The 26,120-nt window shown below is 44.5% G+C and overlaps 1 protein-coding gene across 1 annotated transcript in view; it reads right to left on the bottom strand.

Moving 5' to 3' along the window:
- The window catches only part of arhgap39 (Rho GTPase activating protein 39), a 682,545-nt gene that overhangs the window by 40,948 nt on the left and 615,477 nt on the right, over positions 1-26,120 (bottom strand). The gene's annotated exons all lie outside the window — the stretch shown is intronic.

The following is a 26,120-nucleotide window of genomic DNA, read 5'->3' on the forward strand; positions in this document are numbered from 1 at the left end:
TGCACGTATATCAGTTTGTGATCACATTGATGTGAATGCTCTAAGCGCATAGCATATTGTGTGTACTCATTATAATAAAGTAATTGTATTTTCAGGAGTGCTGTAATAGTAAAATATCTCCCAATGTTGCAACAGCAGTGATACTTTCTGTTATATTTGTGGTGAGTATAAGCTTAAGTCTCAAAGATGGAGCATGACTCCTCTTTTTAAGAAATCCTGTGAGTTCTACTTTGGGTGTAAACTTGGCGACTAAGACAAAGCCTGGGCTCCTCACATTTGTTGCGCAGAATGCGCTGTCGATCTTAGAGCTTGGCTTAGATGTGCTCGGAAGTCAATGCCATTTGCTGTCCCGATGACATGACGAGAGCAGAAGGATCATGTGACAGACTGCAACTTCTGTCTGACATGTGTATCTGGTTTATATACTCAGGACAAGAAATCCATTGAATACCCCAATCTCTCTTCAGCCATGAGACCTGCGGCACATGATGATAGTCTTCCAGTACTGAAGCCACCAGAGACATGGAGTCTAGAGGAGGCAAATGAAGATGTCGTGATGCACAAGTCAGGAATGGAAAACGACACTGATACTGATACAGAACTTGAACACCTTATGTCGAGTGAGCCTCATCTGATAACTCAATCTGAGTTAAGTAACCTGGTCAGAGACTTGGGTTGGTCAAAGGCTCTGCTCTCTGTGTACACATGACTGTGTGGCTTGGCATAGCTCAAATGCCATCTATAAGTTTGCTGATGATACAACCATTGTTGGTAGAATTTCAGGTTGTGACGAGAGAGCGTACAGGAATGAGATATGTCAACTAGTGGTGTGGTGCCACAGCAACAACCTGGCACTCAACGTCAGAAAGACAAAAGAGCTGATTGTGGACTTCAGGAAGGGTAAGACGAAGGAGTGCATACCAATCCTCATAGAGAGATCAGAAGTGGAGAGAGTGAGCAGCTTCAAGTTCCTCAGTGTCAAGATCTCTGAGGATCTAATCTGGTCCCAACATATCAATGTAGTTATAAAGAAGGCAAGACAGTGGCTATACTTTATTAGGAGTTTGAAGAGATTTGGTGTGTCAACAAATACACTCAAAAACTTCTATAGATGTACCATTCTGACAGGCTGCATCACTGTCTGGTATGGAGGGGCTACTGCACAGAACTGAAAGAAGCTGCAGAGGGTTGTAAATCTAGTCAGCTCCATCTTGGGTACTAGGGGTGTATGGGGTGTCAGGGAGGGGTAGCACCTCTGGTGGGGGAACATGTCGCGTCCTTTTCAGGGCGGTTAGTCCACCTTTGGTCCCCACCTGGCACTCAGCTCTCACCTGTGGCTCCCCATAGCTGTTTGCATGCGACAGCGGCCACACCCCAGGCAACGGCTTCGACAAGCCGGCTAAACCAGGTGAGGGTAGCCGATGGGTCTCAAACCCTCGGTGTGATAGGGAGTCGTCTATCCCAGCATGTGAAGACAGACTCCGGCGGATTGAGCGGATGAGACCTATGGAAGGTCCAACGGTCAAGAAGGCGGTCTCTGCAAGCATCGTGGAACGTGTAGAGCAGGACAAGACACAGACGACGTCCTGGTCATCCACTGCACCTAGTCCCATCTCCAGCCGTCTAGACTCTGTCTTGCCACAGGATCCAGACGGGAATTGGGAAGAGAGAGCGAGGCTGACGCTGCACAACTCTCCCACACTTAAATACAAACCACGCGCTAGTCTCGACACCATCATAATGGTGTCGAGGTCCTCATCGACGTCAACGATGGACGAACAACAAACCAACTAGCCTACAAAGTACCCAGGACATCTTTAGGGAGCGGTGTCTCAGAAAGGCAGCATCCATTATTAAGGACCTCCAGCACCCAGGGCATGCCCTTTTCTCACTGTTACCATCAGGTAGGAGATACAGAAGCCTGAAGGCACACACTCAGAGATTCAGGAACAGCTTTTTCCCCTCTGCCACCTGATTCCTAAATGGACATTGAAGCTTTGGACACTACCTCACTTTTTTTAATATACAGTATTTCTGTTTTTTGCACATTTAAAAAATCTAGTCAATACACATAATTGATTTACTTGTTTATTTATTAGTATGTTTTATTTTATTTTTTTTTTCTCTCTGCTGAATTATGTATTGCATTGAACTGCTGCTGCTAAGTTAACAAATTTCACGTCACATACCGGTGATAATAAACTTGATTCGGAAGCAGAATTACTAGATTTAAGACTGCAAGGATGGAATCTGCAGTCACAAAACACAAAAATTTCCTTGAAAGATTTCGATATTTGATACAGATGTTTCCCAGAATAACTAATGCCAAAATTAAGGAAGGCATTTTTGCTGGTCCACAAATCAAACAGGTCAACAATGACAGGCAATTTGAAGAACTTCACGTGGGACCGGAGAAAATCACACGGAAGGCATTCAAGGTTTTTGATGAAAATGTCCTTGGCAATTACAGAGCACCAAACTATATGTTGACAACATGCTTCAAGCACACAAGACATATGAAGTGCAATATGTCACTAAAGATTTTTTTTCTGCATTCAAATTTAGACTTCTTCCCTGCAAATCTTGGGTTGTCAGTTTCAAGCATGGTGAAATGCTGGCTAATTATTGTTGGACACTTAAGCGAAAAGCCTCAGACACTGAGTACAAATGAAAATCATCAACAAAACATTTTTAGCTTAATTGGACTAATGCAAAGTGTCAGCACAGTTATGCAATTAGATGCATTATAGTCAATAAAAATTAATTTCTTGTTTCTCTAAATTTCTACATGATACAGGTAGTCTGAAATTATAATTGTATTCAGCTTCAAGTGGCCTATCATAACCACAAAACATCTCTGAGGGAGCAACACTTTCAAAAAAATTTGCCATCCAGTATCATTGGTGCCAGACAGGGTAGTTTGAGCACCTCAGAAACTACTGATCTCCTGGGATTTTCACACACAATAGTCTCTGGGATTTACAGAGAAAGGTGTAAAAAAGCAAAAAAAATCATGAGTGGCAGTTCTGTGGGTAAAAATACCTTGTTAATGAGAGAGGTCAGAGGAGAATGGCCAGACTAGTTCATGCTGACAGAAAGGAGACAGTAACTCAAATATCCATACATTGCCAACGGTGGTGTGTAGAACAGCATCTCTGAATGCACAATGCTTTGATGGGCCACAGTAGCAGAAGACCATGAACGTACACTCAATGATAATAAGCAACACACAAAATGCTGGAGGAACTCAGCAGACCAGGCAGCATTTATGGAAAAGAATACAGGGCCAAGATTTTCAGGATCTGCAGATTTTCTCTTTTTCCTCAATGATAATAAACCTGATTCTGAAATGTCGAAGTTTCACGTCAAAGCCCTACAACAGGACGGAGTGCAGAGAGGGGAGATGGCCAGCACAGGGAGGGAATGATGAGGGGTGTGATGGGGAGGGGGTGGTGGGTAATTGGTGGAGCTAGGGAGGTTGAAGGATGAATGGCAGATGGAGCTAGGTAGGGGAGCGGGACGGGTAAAGTGGCTGATAGATGGGAGGCAGGCAACAAAGAAAAAGAAAATGGAGCCGTGTGTAGAGAGGGTAAGGTGAAGGCTGAGGCAGATACTGGAAGGAGATAAGCAGGAGTATAAAGATCACCAGTGCTGGGGTGTGATAAGTAAAGGAGGTGATAAGGGGAAAGGTGTGGTAAACTGGATCAGCAAATTTGTGGGTGACATCAAGATTTGGGGTGTAGTGAACAATGAGGAAGACTATCAAATCTTGCAGCAGGATCTAGTCCATATGGAAAAATGGACAATGGAATTTAATACAGACAAGTGTAAAGTGTTGCACTTGGGAAGACTAACTAGGGTAGGTCTTATGCAATGAGCAGTAGGGCACTGAGGTGTGTGATAGAACAGGGGGATCTGGGAATACAGATTCACAATTCCTTGAAAGTGGTGCCACAGGTAGATAGTAGAAAGAAAGCTCTTGGCCCATTGGTCTTCAAAAATCAAAGTACTGAGTACTGGAGTTGGGATGTTATGTTCAAATTGTATAAGGCATTGGTGAGATCTAACTTGGAGTATTGTGTGCAGGTTTGGTCACATACCTATAGAAAAGATGAAAGAGTGCAGAGAAGATTTGCAAGGATTTTGCTGGGATTTGAGGACCTGATTTATAGGGAAAGGTTGAATAGGTTAGGCCTGGAATGTAGAAGATTGAGGGGAGATTTGTTAGAGGTATACAAACTTATGAGGGATATAAAAGGGGTAAATGCAAGCAGGCTTTTTCCACTGAGGTTGGGTGAGACTAGAACTAGAGGTCATGGGTTAAGGGTAAAAGGTAAAACTTTTAAGGGAACATGAGGGGGAACTTCATCACTCAGAGGGTTTTGAGTGTGTGGAACAAGCTGCCAGTGGATGTGGAATCAATTTCAACACATAAAAGAAAGTTGGATAGGTATATGGAAGAGAGGAGGATGGAGGGTCATGGTCCAGGTGCAGGTCAATGGGACTAGGTAGACTAATGGCTTGGCACAGACTAGATGGGCTGAAGGGCCTGATTCTGCGTTGAAGTGTTCTGTAACTCTATGAAATCAGGACTACATAAACGAGGGAGAAGAGCAGAACAGAATAACAAAAATCTACAGTGCAGAGACTGGACATGGGGCTCAACTAGAGGGTTAGAGTCATGACTACTGGACTGGTAATCCAGAAACCAGCAGCAATGATTGAGAGATGTGTTAAAAGTTAATAAAATAAATCTGTGATATAAAAATGAATCTGAGTGATGGCGATCATTAGACTGCTAAGGAATCCGTCACCATCATCCTTGTGGGAACATTGATCTTCAGTGACATAAGTTGCCCTCAGCTATTCTCTGCAATGGCCAAGTATAATCACTCAATGGTGTCAAAGTGTCATCACAAAAGACAGATTAAGAAGAAAGTAGGACCAGCAACCAAGTGCTGGTCTAACCCATTGGAGCAGACACTACAAAGCACACACTGGTGTTCTATTATAAGACATGTTAGCATTCATTTTGAGAGAACTGAAATATAAAAGCAAGGTTGTAATACTGAGAGTTTTTTGGTCAGACTGCAATTGGAGAATTGGGAAGTTTTGGTCACCTCATCTAAGAAAGGTTGTGATGGCATTGGAAAGGGTCCAGAGGAGGTTCAGAAGAAAGATCCCAGTAATGAAAGGGTTAATGTACGAGGAGTGCTTGATGGCACTGGGTCTGCACTCGCTGGAGTTTAGAAGAGTGAGGAAGGGTCGCAGAGAAACATATCAAATATTGACAGGCCTAGCTAGAGTAGACGTGGCGAGAATGCTTCCTGTAATGGGGAGTCTAGGACCAGAGGGCAAAGCCGCAGAATACAAGGATCACACATAAAAGTTGCTGGTGAACACAGCAGGCCAGGCAGCATCTCTAGGAAGAGGTGCAGTCGACGTTTCAGGCCGAGACCCTTCGTTAGTCCTGACGAAGGGTCTCGGCCTGAAACGTCGACTGCACCTCTTCCTAGAGATGCTGCCTGGCCTGCTGCGTTCACCAGCAACTATTATGTGTGTTGCTTGAATTTCCAGCATCTGCAGAATTCCTGTTGTTTGCGTTTTTAGAATACAAGGATGTTTCTTTAGAACAGAGGTTAAGAGGAATTTCTTTAGCTAAGCAGAGGGTGGTGATTCTGTGGAATTCATTGCCATAGATGGCTGTGGACGTCAAGTCATTTGGTATATTTAAGGTGGAGCTTGTCAGGTTCTTATTTGGTACGAGTGTCTAAAGTTACAGGGAGAAAGCAGGAAAAGGGCTGAGAGGGATAATAAATCAGCTATGATGGAATGGCGGAACAGGGTCGATGGGCCGAATAGTCTGATTTTGCTCCGACAGTATGTCTAATGGGTCTAATGCCTAGAGTAGGAATGATATATGTGATTAGTTCACACCATAGGTGTTAAAGTCTGGTTGTTGGAGATGGAAGAAAAGGTGGAAATTCAACTGTAGCATTCAAAAGGGAGGTGGATGTGTGTCTGAAATGAAAGAATTTAAGGAGCCATGGAAGGTAGTTGGGATCCAGCTGAAATCAACTGAGTGGTTACAGACCCAAGGTGTCTTATCCCTGTCATTTCACCACTTTGTGATTCAGTTGTTCCACAGTGATATGCAAGGCTGGAGTGGCATTGCATTAATAAGCCTGGTGCAGGAATACTGCAGCACAGTGCTATAGGCCTGCATCAGGAAGGAAACATAGGAGCACATGAAGGTGGATAAATCCCCATAGCCTGACAGCAGAGGAGGACATTGCTATGTCTGGGATGGAGAATTCTGCATCATAGTTTTCGATGGGTGAGATATCAGATGACCAGGAGATGGCTAGGTATTGTCCCATTGTTCAACACAAATACAGGATCTGTCCTGGGACTGTTCTGTAAGGACCGTTACAAAGAAGGCATAGGAGTACCTCTACTTTCTTCAATGTTTGCGCAGATTGGGCATGTCACCTAAAACTTTGACAAACTTATATAAATGCCCGGTAGTTGCATCATGGGCTGGTATGGAAACACCAATGCCCAGGAATGGAAAAGCCTACAAAAGGTAGTGAATACAGCCCAATCCATCTCTTGAAAGGCCCGCCCCCACCGTTGAGCACATCTAGATTGAACGCTGCCACAAGAAAGCAGCATCCGTCATCAAGGACCCCCACCATCCAGGCCCGGCTCTCTTCCCGCTACTACCATAAGACCATAAGGTATAGAGCAGAATTAGGTCATCAAGCATGCTCCAGCATTTCATCATGGCTGATCAAATTTTCCTCTCGGCTCCAATCTCCTGCCTTCTCCCCATGACCCTTCATGTCCTGTTTTCACTGATTCTAAAGTGTTTCTTTGAATTTACTGTGAACTCCCACATAAAAAGAAATCTCAGGTATATGCTGACCTATACATACTTTGATAATAAATTTACTTTGAACTTTTGAAGTAGGGGTAAAGCCCCGAAAGTGGAGGCTGATGAGCCTTACACCAAAGGTGGGATAGATGAGGTTAGTTTTATTTGTCATACGTACATCGAAACATACAGTGAAATACATCATTTGCATCAATGACCAACACAATCCAAAGAAGTACTGTGGGCAGCTCGCAAGTGTCGCCGGTATCTACATAACGTGCCCACAAACTTCTACATCTTTGGAATGTGGGAGGAAACCAGAACACCTGAAGGAAGCCCATGCAGTCACAAGGAGAATATACAAATCCTTACAGACAGTGGTGCTGTGAATTGTTGTGCTAACCATTACACTACCGTGCCATGTTTGTTGGAGAAGAAATTGCGAACCCTAACTCTTTTCACTTGCTAATCCCCTTCAGTAATAGCTACTTACTTTTTTTCCCTAAAAATGGCTTAGGTCTCTGGCACTTTGATGGTGCAGACCATTTTCGGGGGTAAATTTGTTCCTCAGACAGGAGGACGTAGTTGGAGAAGATTCTGAGTGACAGGATTTATGTTCATGTGGAAAGGCAGGGTCAGATTAGGAGGAGTCAGCATGACTGTGTGCAGGGTAGGTCACGTCTCACAAACCCAGTGAATTAGATTAAGAGGGCAAATGGGTTTAGAGTGAAATGGCGTCAGGGTTAGCATGAACGAGGTGGGCTGAGAAGGTACAGGAACATCAGGACTAGGACTGCCAGACTGAACATAGAATAGTACAGCACAGTACAGGCCCTTCAGCCCACAATGTTGTGTCGACCCTTAAACCCTGCCTCCCATATAACCCCCTACCTTAAATTCCTCCATATACCTGTCTAGTAGTCTCTTAAATTTCACTAGTGTATCTGGCTCCACCACTGTCTCAGGCACTGCCTTCCATGCACCAACCACTCCAAGTGTGGCCTAACCAGAGTTCTATAGAGCTGCATCATTACCTCGCAACTCTTAAACTCTATCCTTCGACTTATGAAAGCTAACATCCCATAAGCTTTCTTAACTACCCTATCTACCTGTCAGGCAACTTTCAGGGATCTGTGGACATGTACCCCCAGATCCCTCTGTTCCTCCACACTACCAAGTATCCTGCCATTTACTTTGTACTCTGCCTTGGAGCTTGTCCTTCCAAAGTGTACCACCTCACACTTCTCTGGGTTGAACTCCATCTGCCACTTCTCAGCCCACTTCTGCATCCTATCAATGTCTCTCTGCAATCTTTAACAATCCTCTACACTATCTACAACACCACCAACCTTTGTGTCGTCTGCAAACTTGCCAACCCACCCTTCTACCCCCACATCCAGGTAGTTAATAAAAATCACGAAAAGTAGAGGTCCCAGAACAGATCCTTGTGGGACACCACTAGTCACAACCCTCCAATCTGAATGTACTCCCTCCACCACCACCCTCTGCCTTCTGCAGGCAAGCCAATTCTGAATCCACCTGGCCAACCTTCCCTGGATCCCATGCCTTCTGACTTTCTGAATAAGCCTACTATGTGGAACCTTGTCAAATGCCTTACTAAAATCCATATAGATCACATCCACTGCACTACCCTCATCTATATCAGGCTTGTTAGACACGATCTGCCCTTCACAAAGCCATGCTGACTGTCCCTGATCAGACCATGATTCTCTAAATGCCCACAGATCCTATCTCTAAGAATCTTTTCCAACAGCTTTCCCACCACAGATGTAAGGCTCACTGGTCTGTAATTACCCAGACTATCCCTACTACCTTTTTTGAACAAGGGGACAACATTTGCCTCCCTCCAATCCTCCAGTACCATTCCTGTGGACAAGGACGACATAAAGATCCTATCCAGAGGCTCAGCAATCTCTTCCCTCGCCTCGTGGAGCAGCCTGGGGAACATTCCGTCAGGCCCCAGGGACTTATCTGTTCTAATGTATTTTAATAACTCCAACACCTCCTCTCCCTTAATATCAACATGCTCCAGAACATCAACCTCAAGCTGATCATCAAGCTGAATAACAGCTTCTTCCCTCAGACTGTGAGAGTAATGAATACTCTGCCATCACTGAAGTCTCATCACTGGGAAAGCGAGCTGTTTACTGTTTACCTGTGCTGTGCTTTTCAACATGCATTTTGAATTATATTTTATGAACTTATTTATAGAAACATTTTGTCTTAGGTGCTATGTGTGATATATGCACTGTGGGACACCTTGGTCTGGAGGAAGGTTGTTTCGTTAGGTTGTATAGATGTACAGTCAGATGACAATAAATTTGAACTTGAACGGACTTGTTCCTGTGCCTGATTCCAGTGTTCCACTGTACTGTGACAGGACAGGCAGAGAAATAGGGTTCTACAATGTGGACTTTAATGCAGCAGTCTCAAAGTCCTGGCATAACGGCAATAATAAATCTTTACAATGTGCATCACAACCGTTAGAGAGCCATAAGTACACTTGAGACTGGAATCCAATCTTTATCAATGAGGGGAAACCATTCTTGGTGATTTATGACATCGTTGGAAGGCCCTGACTTACTGCTTGGTAATATACCGGACTGATAAATGTAGGGGGTCCAGAGCTTGCAAAGCAATAAACAACTCTGCAGTTTATTAATCCAGAGGAACTGCCTATTTCCCCAGTGTCTGCCAGTAAATAACAATCAGCAAGTCCCTTGTATGTGCCCAGCTTCAACTCAGGCCAACGTTGCAACGTGGAGCACTAATCTCCTATGGAAAGGGACCAGAGGGGGTTATTTGGAGACAATAAGCCTGGGCTATTAAACATCTGGGATAACAGTATGGAGACAGGAGTAAACAGCTGGGGGCAGCAAGGGGAGAGGGGTGTAGCAAGGACTTCCAAAAATATCACTTCCTAATAAGTAACAGTTATGTGATAAGCCCATCATGGGTAAAGCCCTCTCCACCATTGAGCACATCTACATGAAATGTTGTCACAGGAAAGCAGTTTCCATCATCAGGACCCCAGCACCCGGACTGTGCTGTCTTCTCACTGCTGCCATCAAGAAGAAGGCGCAGGAGCCTCAGGACTCACACACCACCAGGTTCAGGAACAGTTATTAACCCTCAAACATCAGGCTCTTGAACCACAGGGGATAACTTCACTCAACTTCACTTGCCCAATCATTGAAATGTTCCCACAATATAAGGACTTGTATGCAATATATATGAAGATCACTTCAATTCATATTCTTGATATTTATTGCTGGTTTATTTATTATGATTATTTATTTCTTTTTGTATTTGGACAGTTTGCTGTCTTTTGTATTCATGTTGAATGCCCAAGTTGGTGTGGGCCTTCATTGATTCTATTATGGTAATTTTTCTATTACGGATTTATTGAATATGCCTGCAAGAAAATGAATCTCAGGGTTTTATATGGTGACATATATGTACTTTGATAATAAATTAACTTTGAACTTTGAACAGTTGGAGGAAAGGGGTTTACTGATTCTAGTTCCAGATTCATTTAATTAACTGCATCTTACTGACTGCCTACACCTCACTTTCTCTGTCAAATAGTGACCAAAGCTGTAGAGATCGGAGAGACTGAGTAATAACCAGAGGCTGAGGGGAGACCTTATAAAATTATGAAGTGTCATCACACTTCCAACACCAATTCAATAACCCTAATCCAACTTTACATCTTGGGTGGCAGGGTAGAAACACATCTCTACCAAAGGAGATGTAAGACGCTCCTTCCCTTCACTAGCCTGCAGGTCACCCTCAGCCAAGGTGTAGCGCCAGCTTAGCCCCCTGATCAAGGTCACGTAAGGCCATGGGAGCAGATGGTGGATGGCCGTATGAGCAGATGGTGTATATCACATCCTGGTTATGTGACCACTGACACCAGGCAGACAATCTCTGAAGGGTATTGATAATGGTTGGGGTCACCTGTCTTGCAAAGACACTGCCCAGAAGGAGGAAATGGCAAACCACTTCTGTAGAAAAATTTGCTGAGAACAATGATGGGCAAAGACCATGATCGCCCATGTTGAACGACAGGGCACATAAGGAATGAATGAACTGTGTGTCTTTTGGAACGTGGGAGGAAACTGGTGCACATGAGGAAACCCACACCATCACAGAGAGAATGCACACACTCATTACAGGCAGTGTCAGGAACTGAAACCCAATTAGTGATCTCCAGCGCTGTAATAGTGTCGGACTAACTGCTATGCTACCATGTATGTTACAGCTCAGGAGGACTGGGTATAATGCTGCAGAATATCCTCTGTCTTCCATGTGATGAATTTGTTCCCAGGTAAGCTACTAAATGACCAAATAAGTCCAAATGTTTATTTCTTAGTTGGTAAGGACAGGATATCTGGAATGGTGACATACAATAAGCACTTCTAATTAAAGTCTGCCTTTTTAGAACAACAGTCACATTCTATGTGCACACTCCCAAATGCTCATACTGCAGAAGAAACATTTGCCAAAACAGATTAAAATGAGGAGTTATCACTGTGATCTCGTTTGAATCCAGAACCAAGAAGCTGGATTCATTCTTCAGGGATCCAAGTAGTAATCCAGTCTGGCAGTTCTGGAGCGGTTCCTGGGGTGGAGGGGGGTGGTGGCTGCACTTCCTCCGTGGGGCAATTTCTGGTGACGCCTGTCAAAGTGCTCCGCTCTGGTCACCTCATTACAGGAAGGATGTGGAAGCATTGGAGAGGGCACGGAGGAGAATTACCAGGATGCTGCTTGGATTAGAGGGCATGTCTAATGAGGAAAGGTTGAGCAAGCAAAGACTTTTCTCTTTGGAGTGAAGGAGGATGAGAGCTGACTTGACACAGCTGTACAAAATGATAAGAGACATACTGTAGATAGACTGGACAGCCAGCAACTTTTTTCCAGAAATGACTAATACAAGAGGGCATAATTTTAAAGTGATTGGAGAGAAGTATACGGGAGATAGAAACATAGAAACATAGAAAATCTACAGCACAATACAGGCCCTTCAGCCCACAAAGTTGTGCCAAACATGTCCCTACCTTAGAAATTACTAGGCTTACCCATAGCCCTCTATTTTTCTAAGCTCCACGTACCTATCCAAAAGTCTCTTAAAAGACCCTATCATATCCACCTCCCCCACCATTGCCGGCAGTCCATTCCACGCAGTCACCACTCTCTGTGTAAAAAACATCTCCTCTGTACCTACTCCCCAGCACCTTAAACCTGTGTCCTCTTGTGGCAGCCATTTCAGCCCTGGGAAAAAGCCTCTGACTATCCACACGATCAATGCCTCTCATCATCTTATACACCTCTATCAGGTCACCTCTCATCATTTGTCACTCCAAGGAGAAAAGGCCGAGTTCACTCAACCTGCTTTCATAAGGCATGCTCTCCAATCCAGATGTAGAGGTAGTTTGTTATACAGAGAATGACGGGAGTGTGGAATGTGTCTCTTAGATAGGCATAAAGATGATAGAAAATTGAGTGTTATGTGGGAAGGAAGGGTTAGATTGATCACCGAGTGGGTTAAATGATCAGCACAACATTGTGGGCTGAAAGGCTTGACTATGCTGTACTGTTCTATGTTCAATGTTCTGTGAAGCTATCAGCTACATATCAGTATGGCTGGAAGCTGGGAGGTACTGAACCCTGTGGAATCTAAGCAACACACATAAAAGTTGCTGGTGAACGCAGCAGGCCAGGCAGCATCTCTAGGAAGAGGTACAGTCGACGCTTCAGGCCGAAACCCTTCGTCAGGACTAACTGAAAGAAGAGTGAGTAAGGGATCTGAAAGTTGGAGGGGGAGTTTTGGATGGCTGGTCGCGGAATCAAGCCATAGACGCACAGGGTGGAAAGGCACGATCGGCGGGAATCTGGTGTGTGTGCACCCTTGCCTGGGTGCCAGGTTCACCGCAGAGAAACGATCGTATCTGGAAACGGAGGGGTCACGGTCGGTGACCTCAGATGACATCACAAAGGGCTCGCCTGAAAGCTGACTGCGAAGGTCTGTGTGTGGAAGCCGTTTGAATATTCATTCGTTTTTGCTCTCTTTCTCCTTCCCCCCACTGTCCATCTCCCACAGCAGCGATTACTGTGAACTGAACTGAACTAAATTGAACTGAACTTTGCGTCACTTTGAAACTGGTCATTTACCCCTAGACAACGATAGAGCTTGATTGATCTTGTTATCCTAATTCTGTGTACATGTGTGTTTATCATCGCTGAACTGTTGCATTTATTATCCTTTTGATTAGAGTACTGTGTTGCTTGTTTCTTTAATAAAACTTTCTTAGTTCTAGTAATCCAGACTCCAACTGAGTGATCCATTTCTGCTGGTTTGGCAACCCAGTTCACTCTTCCTTCAGTTAGTCCTGACGAAGGGTCTCGGCCTGAAACGTCGACTGTACCTCTTCCTAGAGATGCTGCCTGGCCTGCTGCGTTCACCAGCAACTTTTATGTGTGTTGCTTGAATTTTCAGCATCTGCAGAATTCCTGTTGCCTGTGGAATCTAAATTAGTTTGCAGAGTGACAGAACAGAAGCCTGCTTGACGTCCTCAACAAACAAAGTTGGAGTTAATACTCACGCATTTTGTGTGTGTTGCTTTGGACTTCCAGCATCTGCAGATTTTCTCCTGTTTATCCGTAATTTTCCAAACTGTTGAACCCACCCCACTTCTTTGTCTGTTTATGTGTAGTTTTTCTGGTAAATTATATTGTATTTATTTTTTCCCTGCAAATGCCTGCAAGAGGTGGTACACTTTCGAAGGACAAACTCCAAGGCAGAGTGCAAAGTAAATGGCAGGATACTTGGTAGTGTGGAGGAGCAGAGGGATCTGGGGGTACATGTCCACAGATCCCTGAAAGTTGCCTGACAGGTAGATAGGGTAGTTAAGAAAGCTTATGGGGTGTTAGCTTTCATAAGTCGAGGGATAGAGTTTAAGAGTCGCGATGTAATGATGCAGCTCTATAAAACTCTGGTTAGGCCATACTTGGAGTACTGTGTCCAGTTCTGGTCACCTCACTATAGGAAGGATGTGGAAGCATTGGAAAGGGTACAGAGGAGATTTACCAGGATGCTGCCTGGTTTGAGAGTATGCATTATGATCAGAGATTAAGGGAGCTAGGGCTTTACTCTTTGGAGAGAAGGAGGATGAGAGGAGACATGATAGAGGTGTACAAGATAATAAGAGGAATAGATATAGTGAATAGCCAGCGCCTCTTCCCCAGAGCACCACTGCTCAATACAAGAGGACATGGCTTTAAGGTAAGGGGTGGGAAGTTCAAGGGGGATATTAGAGGAAGGTTTTTTACTCAGAGAGTGGTTGGTACGTGGAATGCACTGCCCGAGTCAGTGGTGGAGGCAGATACACTAGTGAAGTTTAAGAGACTACTAGACAGGTATATGGAGGAATTTAAAGTGGGGGCTTATATGGGAGGCAGGGTTTGAGGGTCGGCACAACATTGTGGGCTGAAGGGCCTGTACTGTGCTGTACTTTTCTATCTTCTATGTTCTAAAATTAACCTCAAGGTAGCATATGTTAGCATAAGTACACTTACTATAATAATAAATTTACTTTCAAGCCCTTCCATTCCTTTGGTATTGAGTACTGCCTCAGGAAGGTGACATTTATCACTAAGAATCCCCACCACCTATGTCATGCCCTCTTCTCCCTGTTACCATCAGGCAGGATGTGGAGGAGCCTGAAGTTCCTCACTGCTAGGTTCAGAAACAGCTACTTTCCAACGACCTTCTGATCCTTGTCGATCTGCCTCAGCAACCCTAACCCTACCTCAACAACAGAACACTACAGGCCACCTCTTGCACTTATGTTCAATTCATTCATTTTTTTTGTATAATGGATGTGCTCTAAATTCATGGAACAATTTTAAGGTGCTTGGAAGTAGGTACAGAGGGGATGTCCAGGGGTAAATTTTTTATGCAGAGTGGTGTGTGCGTGGAATGGGCTGCTGGCGACTGTGGTGGAGGCGGATACAATAGGGTCTTTTAAGAGCTTCCTGGATAGGTACATGGAGCTTAGAAAAATAGAGGGCTATGGGTGACCCTAGGTAATCTCTAAAGTAAGTACGTGTTCGACACAGCCAAAGGGCCTGTATTGTGCTGTAGGTTTTCTATGTTTCTATGAAGAGTAAAAGAGAAAGAGAAACATTAGCTTTATTTGTCACATCTATTAGTGTGATTACTCAAGTCGAGTATGAGGTTATTCCCTTTAATGCAGTATGCCTGTGTGTGGCTTTATTTTAGTCCGATGCATGGCAGTCACCACATGGTCCTTCACAGATTGGGGTCAGGACCCAGTGGCATGGGATGCAAGATGACAGTGGACCCTTTACTGCTGCAGCGTTCCTCTGCCTCATTGCCATTGTAATGTGTCATCATCTGTCAGCTCCACCGTTGACCTAACCACCACTGGTGACCCTTCCAGGAGCTAAACTCCAGACGGCATTGTTCTCAGGATCTAGGAATTCACAAGTTACTGCACCATGACAAGGTGACAATCCTCAGAGAAGTTGTCACATGTACATCAAAACATTGAAACATACACTGAAATGCATCATTTGAGTCAATGACCAATATGATTGCTGGGGACATCTTACAGGTGTTGTCACACTTTTGGTGCCAACAAAGCATGCCAACATCTTACTAACCCCTACTCTCACCCATATGTCTTTGGAATGTGGGAGGAAACTGAAGCACCCAAAGGAAACCCATTTAGTCAAGGGGAGAATGAACAAACTCCTCACAGATGACAGCGGTAATTGTACCCGAATCCCAAGCGCTGTAAGGCATTGTGCTATCCGCTATGCCACATGCCGCCCAGAGTCGCCTATGTGGAATTCTGTTGTTCTAGGCAGTCAAATGCAAAAAAATACTGCCTTGCCTTTGTCAGAAAATGTTTCCCAAATTGCTGTGGACTGACAATAATGGGTTTATAAAGAGAACAATTTCTGAAAAATCCTTCACTTTGGATTCTATACATCATTTTCTGTACAACAGCTGGCACTGATTAAGTACTATGTGCTCCACAATGAGAGCCTTGTGACTTTTATATATAATATATATATATTCCCTAAGCAGCAATCTGAGCTTGAGTTGTTATATGAACACAAATCCTACTGGAGCCCAAGTGTTGAAGCAATATGATACAGCACAAGATGAAATACATTCTCCCTCTTTCATATAGTTGCAAGGGTGCTGACTGCGAAAGGATTTAGGCAAACTTGATCTGGTTGCTGAAATAGATGTGGCATCGTAATGTTCTGGGAGGGACATGTCACCACATGACACCAAGATTGGCGGTGTAGTGGACAGTGAGGAAGACTATCAAAGTTTGCAGCGGGATCTAGACCAGATCAAAAATGGGCTGAAAAATGGTAGATAAAATTTAATGCAGGCAAGTGTGAGGTGTTACACTTTGGGAGGACAAACCAGGGTAGGGCTTCCACGGTGAATGGTAGAGCACTGAGGCGTGCTGTAGAACAAAGGGATCTGGGAATACAGATCCATAATTCCTTGAAAGTAACGTCACAAGTAGATAGTCATAAAGAAAGTTTTTGTCATATTGGCTTTCATAAATCAAAATATTGAGTACAGGAGTTGGGATGTTATGTTGAAGTTGTATAAGACATTGGTGAGAGCTACTTTGAAGTATTGTGTGCAGTTTTGGAAACCAACCTCCAGGTAAGATTGAAAGAGAGTAAAGAAAATGTACAAGGATCTTGCCAAGATTTGAGGACTTAAGGTGTGGGGAAAGGTTGAACAGGTTAGGACTTTATTCCTCAGAACACAGAAGACTGAGAGGAGATTTGATAGAGGGATACAAAATTATGGGGTGGGGGGTATAGATAGGGTAAGTGCAAGCAGGCATTTTCCATTGAGGTTGGGTGAGACTAGAACTAGAGGTCAAATCACAAACATGAAAAAATCTGCAGATGTTGGAAATCCATGCAACACACACAAGATGCTGGAGGAACTCAGCAGGCCAGGCAGCATCTATGGAAAAAAGTACAGTCAACATTTTGGGCCGAGACCTTTCGGCAGGACTGGAGAAAAGAAGCTGAGGAGTAGATTTGAAAGGTGAGGGAGGGGAGAGAGGAACACCAGGTGATAGGTGAAACTTGGAGGGGGTGGTACGAAGCAAGGAGGTAGGAAGTTGATTGGTGAGAGAGACCAATCAACTTCCTAGAAGGCCATGGGAATGGGAAGTGGTCCCGACAGTGGAGGAAGCCATGGCTAGACATATTGGAATGGGAAATGGGAAGTGGTTCCCTCCACTGTTGAGGCCACACTTAGGCTGGAGGATCAACACCTTAAATTCCGTTTGGGTAACCTCCAACCTGATGGCTTGAACATCGATTTCTCAAAATTCCAGTAATGCCTCCACCACCCCACCCCACTTCACCATTTCCCATCCCCTTGTCCCTCTCTTATGTTATCTCCTTGCCTGCCCATCACCTCCCTCTGGTGTTCCCTCCTCTTTCTTCTTTCTTCCATGGTCTTCTGCTTCCTTCACCAATCAACTTCCTAGCACTTTGCTTCATCCCTACCCCTCCAGGTTTCACCTATCACCTGGTGTTTCTCTCTCCCCTCCCCCACCTTTTAAATCTACTCTTCAGCTTTTTTCTCCAGTCCTGCTAAAGGGACTTGGCCCAAAACGTCGACTGTACCTTTTTCCATAGATTCTGCCTGGCCTGGTGAGTTCCTCCAGCATTTTGTGTGTGTTGTTAGAACTAGAGGTTATGGGATAAGGATGAAAGGTAAACTGTTTAAGGGGAATCTGAGGAAGAATTTCTTTATTCAAAGGTGGTGAGAGTGTGGAATGAGCTGCCAGCAGAAGTGGTGGATGTGGGTTCAATTTCAACATTAAAGAGAAATTGGGGATAGGTACATGGATGGGAGGGGTATGGAGGGCGATGGTCTGGGTGCAGGTCGATGGGACTAAACAGAATAATAGTTTGGCACAGACTAGATGGGCATCTGTGCTGTAGTGTTCTATGACTCTATGAATCTAAGTCATCAGAATGGTTAAGTCGTCAACCAGAAAGTTGACCTGGAATGCTGATGTATTCATCAATCCACTCCATCTTACCAGTGTTTTCCTGGCCAGGTCACTCCACTTCTCAGTGTCCGCACCACACAACCTGCTTCCTTTTGGCTGGTCACGGAGAAGAGGCACTGGGGAAGGGATAAAATCTGTTCCATGGTGGATCAGCTGGGCTCAGTTTAGGTGAAGGCTCCAGTGAAGCACGGTTTTAAAGTGGGGAAAGGAGGTCACTTCTCAATACAAAGAGCAAGGGAGTAAGATTTCATTCTCCTATGTAAACATGTGCAACTCAAAGACATAGAGAGGAGCCTAAATCTTTCTTTGATTCTCTTGACTCTATTATATCTTTTTATATATGGAAGAATAAGCATTCTAGATTAAATAAAATTCATCTTCAGAAAGATAAAAAGAATGGAGGATTAGCCTTCCCAAACTTTAGATTTTATTATTGAGCAGTTAATATAAGAAATCTTACATTTTGGTTATATTACATTAATCATGAGGATTGCCCGATGTGGGTTTTTTGAGAAGCTAACTCTGTTAATAAATTTTCTATTATTTCTCTTCTTGGATCCTCACTTCCTTTGTCTCTGAGTAAGTTAACTGATAATCTGGTAGTTAAACACACTATGAGAATTTGGATACAATTCCGAAAATACTTTGGCTTATTGAGATTTTCTCTTTTGAGTCCCATTTTTTCTAATTATGTTTTTAAACCCTCTATGATTGATGTGGCTTTTAAAGAATGGGATAGATTAGATATTAAATGCTTTCAGGATTTGTTTGTAGAGGGAAGTCTCTTTTCGTTTGAAGAACTGTCAACTAAATATAGTTTACCTAAAACTCATTTTTTTCGATACCTACAAATAAGAGATTTTTTACGGTCTCAAATAAGTACATTTCCTAAAAGTCCTGATAAGAATCTACTAGGTGTAATTTTTAATTTGAAACCTTTTTATAATGGATCTATATCTAATATTTATAATATGCTGTTGGGAATGAGAAGTGTTCCTTTAGATAAAATTAAAAATCTTTGGGAACAAGTTTTACAGACTTCAATTCCTGAGGAAACTTGGAATCAAATTTTTTAATTGGTTAACACTTCATCGTTAAGTGCCCGCCACTGTCTCCTACAATTTAAAGTGGTCCACAGGGCCCATATGACCAAGGATAAGTTGTCTCATTTTTATTTAGATATATCTCCATATTGTAATAAATGTAACAATGGAGAAACTTCACTTATTCATATGTTTTGGACATGCCCGAGTCTTGGAAAATATTGGAAAGAAGTATTTCAAACTTTCTCGATACTTTTCAAAGTAAACTTTAAGCCTAATCCTTTGACCCCTTTATTTGGTATTGTTGGAGGAAAGGATATTATTTTGGAGTCATCTGACTTGTACATTTTGGCTTTTATTTCTCTTATGGCCAGAAGGACGCTCTTGCTTAAATGGAAAGATGCGGCCCCTCCTATTCACACTCAATGGTTACGTGATGTGATGTCATGTTTAAATTTAGAGAAGATTTGATCTTCAATCTCTGAATCTAGCCAAGACTTTCAAACATTGTGGGGACCTTTTCTGAATTATTTTCAAAACCTTTGATTTGCTGTTAAAGCTCAGATGATGACTAATAATTTTTTTTCCCTTATTTTCTTTACTAATCAGCTTCAGTCTTGGCAGTGGGTTAGATTTTTTTAATATAATAAAATTACTATATCTCAATGTTACGAATTAATTAATCTGTATGAATATAGGGTAAGGAGTCTTTATATGCGTTTTAGTATAATGTATTGATATATTTTTTTGTGTACTCTGTATTCTTATATGTAAAATTAACAATAAAAATATTGGAAAGAAAGGCTTGGTTCTGTTATAGGAGTCAAACTGGACAAACTGGAAGCTGTGGTAGAACAAAGGACCCAATGGAAAATCCTGGCAATTCTGGACAATGTTTCTCACCATCTGCATGCTGCCTTGGCTGAACAGAGGATACTTTTAGTTATAGACTAAGACAACTGTGCTGCTTCAAAGAGTTTATTCTTACCCTTCACCATTAGGCTCTATAATGAGTCAAACTATAGCAGGAGAAGTGATGACTCCCTCTTGTTAGCCTAAGGAGACTGTTTGAGGTAACTTATTTTTTATTCTTTCTTACTTCTCTTCTAACCTTTGTATATTTGTATATCTGTGCACTTGTAATGCTATTGTGACACTGTAATTTCCTTTGGGATCAATAAAGTATCTATCTGTCTGTTCCCTGTCCATCCTGAGGCAGATTTTTCTTCTCCTTACGAGGTCCACCAGAGCAAGATAACTGTTGTTGAGTTGACAGTGGTGCAAGGGCACCAATCCAATGATGGACTTCCTGGCTCGTGTAACTAATTAGACCATTAGAACATTCACCAATGGAGCAGAATTAGACCATTCGGCCTGGCTAGTCTGCTCTGCCATTCCATCATGGCTGATATATTTTCCCTCCCCGTCCCAGTTTCCTGCCTTCTCCCTGTAACCTTTGACACCCTGACTAATCAAGAACCTAGCAACCTCCAAAGGAATTGGCCTCCATAGCCATCTATGGCAATGAGTTCCATAGATTCACCAGCCTCTGGCTAAAGGAATTCCTCCTCATTTCTGTTCTGAAGGGACGTCCTTATGTTCTGAGACTGTGCCCTCTGATCCTAGACTCTCCCATTATTGGTAACATCCTCTCCAAGTCCATTCTATCCAGGACTTTCAACATTTGGTCGGTTTCAATGAGATCCCCCTCATTCCTCTCAACTTGATTGCCCAGAACAATCAAGTGCTCCTTGTACGTTAGCCTTGGGATCATCCTCGTGAACCTCCTCTGGACCCTCTCCAATGCCAGCACATCCTTTCTTAGATAAGGGGCCCAAAACTGATCACAATACTCCAAATGCAGACTGACTAATGTTTCATAAAGCCCCATTTTTCTACTCCCTTCATGAGCCTGCGGTAACGAGATAACTGCTGTTGAGTTGACAGTACCACAGGGTATCAATCCAATCAGGGACTTCCTGGCTCATAGAACTAATTAGTAGATTAGTCTGTGATGGCTGTTAACCAAGCAGATCATTGTGACTCTGTACATGTTGTGTACAGGCAGGTGTTGAGTGCTAACAGGCCCAGCATTTTGATAGGCGATGACGGATAAATGAGCTTCATGAATCTGCTGCAGCTTCGTGGCAAAGTAATTTGCAGCTGATTCCAGTCAAATTGCACGTCTGCTCGGGTGAACTGCTTATTAGGATGCAGTCAGCGCATCTGCCCCTGCCAGTGAAATGGTTACAGTGTAAATGACTTGCAGCTGGGACGACAGGAGGCTGCTTTCTATGTTCATTTATGTACCGTGACCTACAATAAGTACACACTGCCTACAGAATGTTGCAGCCAGATTACATTCTCCAGCGATGTCTGGTTAATCTACAGAATGGGGTCACTTTACCAGCACTGGTCTCAAGCACACACTTGGTATCATAAGACCATAAGGTGTAGGGGCAGAATTAGGTCATTTGGCCTATTGTGTCTGCTCTGCCATCCCATAATGGCTGATTTATTATCCCTCTTGACCCATTCTCCTGCCTTCTCCCAGTAACCTTGATGCACTTACTAATAATGAACCTATCAACCTCCACTTTGGATATACCCAATGAGTTGGGCTCCACAGCCATCAGTGGCAATAAATTCCACAGATTCATCACCATCTAGCTAAAGAAATTCCTCCTCATCTCTGTGCTACAGAGTCATCCTACTATTCCGAGACCGTGCCCTCTGGTCTTAGACTTTCCACCCCCCCCCCCCCCACTATAGGAAACATCCTCTCCACATCCACTCTATCTAGGGAGGCCCTTTCAGTATTCAATAGGTTTCTGAGAGATTCTCCCTCATTCTTTTAAATTCTAGTGAGTACAGGTCCAAATCAATCAAACACTCTTCATACGTCAACCCTTTCCTTCCCAGGATCATTCTCATGAACCTCCTCTGGATCCTCTCTAACGCCAGCACATCCTTTCTAAGATAAGGGGCCTAAAGCTCCTCACAGTACTCCAAGAGCAGTGCCTTATAAACCCTCAACATTATATCCTTACTTTATATTCCAGTCCTCCCAATTTGAATGCTATCACTGCGTTTGCCTTCCTTATCACCGAGTCAATCTGCAAGTTAACCTTTCGGGAATCCTGCACGAGGACTCCCAAGTCCCTTTTCATCTCTAATTTCTGAATTAGAAGATCATCTAAACTTTTATTGCTTCTACTAAAGTGCATGACCATATATTTCCCGACACTGCATTCCATCTTCCATGCCGTTCTTGAACAGACGAGCATAACCTGAATCACTACCTCAGTATAGCAACACGATGATCACTTTGCACTCTCCAAATTGTGTTTTCTTGTAAAAGTTGTGTATAGTTATAAACATACAGCAGGTCAGGCAGCACCTATGGAAATGAATAAACAGTTGATGTTTTGGGCTGTGACCCGTCTTAGGACTGGAAAGGAAGGGGGAAGATGCCAGAATAAAAAAGTGGGGGGAGGGGAAGGAGGATAGCTAGAAGATGATAGGTGAAGCCAAGTGGGCGAGAAAGGTAAAGGGCTGGAGAGGAAGGAATCCGATAAGAGAGGAGAGTAGACCATAGGAGAAGGGGAAGGAGGACGGGACCCAGGGGAAGTTGTTAGGTAGGTGAGAAGAGGTAAGAGGCGAGAGTGAGGAATAGATGAAGTGATGAGAGGCCAGAGTGGGGATTAGAAGAAGAGGGGAGTTGAAGAGATTTTTTTACTGGAAGGAGAAATTAATATTCATGCCATCAGATGGGAGGTTATCTCGATGGAGTTGCTCCTCCACCCTGAGGATGGCCTCATCGCAATTCTTGGAAAATTTATGTTTTTCTTGTGAATGCTGCTTATCTGATGCTGTGTGCCTTTGATGCTGCTAAAAGTAAGTTCTTCAAATGCAACCTGACCTGCTGTGATCCTCCAGCATTTTGTGTGTGTTACTCTGGGTTTCCAGCATCTGCAGAATCTCTTGTGTTTGTACTTGGTTAATGACAGAATCACCTTGGTTTCAAGGTTAATGGAAAGATAATTAGCAGTGCGGAGGAACAAAGGGATTTTGGGATCCACATCCGGAGAAGACTCAATGTTGTCCTGCAATGAAACAGGGTGGTTAAGCAGGCTTTTGTTCTGGTGGTGAACAAAGGAGATGGAGCGGAAACATTGGGGAGGGGAGTTATGGGATGTGGAAGATAGACTGAAGAGAGATGGTGGCCTATTTGGGGGGGCAAGAGTGGGGAGGGGGTGATCATGGGGATGGAGAAACACTGGGAGTTCATGCTTGGGAAGGAGAGACTGAAGACGAAGAGTAGTCCAGTGGACGTAGGAATGAATGAGGAGGGAGAAATGGTGGTGGGGGGGTGAAGGACCTGCGGAGGAGGGGGCCCGAAGATGCAGGAGGTACTGAAGATGAGCACAGGGTGAAAAACAAAAGGCAAAAACATGTGGAATGTGAAGTAGGATAAAAAGGATTCAGAAGATGGGAGGGTGTGTTGAACAGTGCCTCAGTTGTCCTTTCAGGAAGCTATGGAATTAAAAATCACAGAGACGTGAGGATAAACATTGAGGAAGGGATGTCAGCACAGAGAGTGATTTACGTTTTGGAGGTGAGAACTCAGGCCCGTCTGTGGTGTCAGGTTTAAGTCACAAATTCCATGGCACCAATTCAGAGAAGATCAGAAGAGTTTCTCCTTGTGCTTTGGCCAATGTTTATTTCCCAGTCAACATCACTAAAACCTTTACTCTGGTTATAATCACACTGTTGATTGTGGAACTACGCCGTTTTCAAACTGGCGGCCAACTTTCCTACTTTACACTGGGAGCACACGTCAAAAGCATTTCTTCTGCAGCCTGTGCTTACGGGCTGGTCAAAGATATGAAAGGTGCTCCATAAATGGGTCTTTATTTTGTAAAAGAAAAAGCATTCTGTTTCCCTTCACCTGTCATGGAACTGAATGTAAGAACATTATACATGGGAGCAGGAGTAACCTTTCAGTCCTCATTTATAGATTAATTTCTGATTTCTTTCTTCAATGTTCTCTTGCATTTCTTGTACTCTCCATAAGCACCTCGTTAGTTCCTACTTGCCTATACTTGCTATATACCTTTTCCTTCTCCTAACCAAGGCCTCAATATCCCTTGAAAACCAAGGTTCCCCACACCTGTTATCTTTATCTTTTATTCCGACAGGCACACACAAGCTTTGTACCCTCAAAGTTTTGGTTTTGAAGGCCTCCCCCTTACCAAGTACACCTTTACTAGAAAACAGCTTGTTGTGGCGGCTCGCCCACGCGGCAAGCGAACCGGCTCCAGCAGTCGCGGGTGAGTCCGCAGCCAGCGGCAACCGAGAGGGCTCTGAGTGCGGGGCAAACTTTGGCCCGGAAGCCGACGTCACTTCCACCCCACAAAGAGAGGGGGATGCTGGGAGTGGGCACTTAAGCGCACGGGGATTGAAACAGTAAATAGTTCAACCAGACCCTGCTCGATTCAGTGTGTTGCTTTCACTCGTTGAATATCAGTGCGACCACATTGGTGATCCCAATGGTCCAACGGCATTTGGACCCAGCATGAACGACTTGGCTCTGCAGAATGCAGTTTCCCTTAAACTGCCAACCTTCTGGACCACTCAATCCCTGGTCTGGTTCGAGCAAGCGGAGGCCCAGTTCCAGGTCAGGCGAATTGTCTCAGATGCCACCAGGTATTACTACGTGGTGGGCACCCTCGAACAGGAGACAGCGGGCCACATTATCGACTTTCTGCATCAGCCCCCGGCAACAGACAGGTACGAGGCACTCAAGGCCCTGTTAATCCGCACATTTGGCCTCTCCCGCCGCGAACGGGCCGTGTGGTTACTGCATATGGACGGCCTGGGCGACCGCGCGCCATCAGCCCTGATGAGCGACATGCTAGCACTGGCAGACGGCCATAAGCCTTGCCTGCTTTTTGAACAGATCTTCTTGGAGCAAATGCCACAAGACATCCGCCTCCTGCTAGCAGATGAAGACTTCAGAGACCCGTGCAGGGTGGCTGCCCACGCGGACATGCTTTGGTGCGCCAAACAAAATGGCAGAACCACCATCAAAATTAGTGCTGCGGCACGGCCGAAAGTCCAGCCCTCCCACACCCCAGCAGTGGAGCACCGAACACCCACACCAAGGGACGGCACCACTTCTGAGTCTTGGTGCTCTTATCATCAAAAGTGGGATTCTGGGGCCCGCCGCTGCCGACCACCATGCTCGTTCCAGGGAAACGCCGGGACCAGCCGTCCCTGACGGCTACGGCGGCTGGTCACTGTGATAGCCTCCTCTATGTTTGGGACAAGCACTCCGGGCGTAGATTCCTGGTGGACACGGGGGCGGAAATCAGTGTCCTACCCCCCTCGAGCCATGATACCTGAACTAGAAGAACAGGACCGGAACTTACGGCAGCCAACAGCAGCACCACCTGTACCTACGGCACAAGAACCATCCCCTTGCAGTTCGGTTCCCGCCGCTTTACATGGACATTTACGCTGGCTGAAGTATCACAGCCATTGCTAGGTGCGGACTTCCTCCGCGCGCACTGCCTGCTCGTGGATTTGAAAGGACGACGATTGGTCGATGCGAAGACCTTCCAGACTTTCTCCCTCGGTGAGGCCAGGTTACCGGCCCCGCAGCTGGACTCTGTCATTTATTCTCACAACGAGTTCGTCAGAGTGTTATCAGAGTTCCCATCTATCATCACGCTGCAGTTTTCCTCAACAGACCCCCAAGCACAGTGTAATGCACCACATCCCCAAACGGGGACCTCCCCTTCATGCCCGGGCCTGCAGGCTACCGCCCGACAAGCTCCGCCTCGCGAAAGAGGAATTCAAGAAGATGAAGGAGATGGGGATTGTGCGGTGTTCTGACAGCCCGTGGGCCTCCCCACTCCATATGGTGCCCAAGTCCATGGGAGAGTGGAGACCGTGCAGCGACTATAGGAGGCTGAACGACACGACCACATCTGATCGCTATACGGTACCACACATCCAAGACTTTACAGCCAACCTGCACGGGCGTGCATCTTTTCGAAGATTGACCTGGTCCGA

The sequence above is a fragment of the Mobula birostris genome, chromosome 3 (assembly GCF_030028105.1).
Source record: "Mobula birostris isolate sMobBir1 chromosome 3, sMobBir1.hap1, whole genome shotgun sequence".
In the NCBI taxonomy this organism is placed as follows: Eukaryota; Metazoa; Chordata; class Chondrichthyes; order Myliobatiformes; family Myliobatidae; genus Mobula; species Mobula birostris.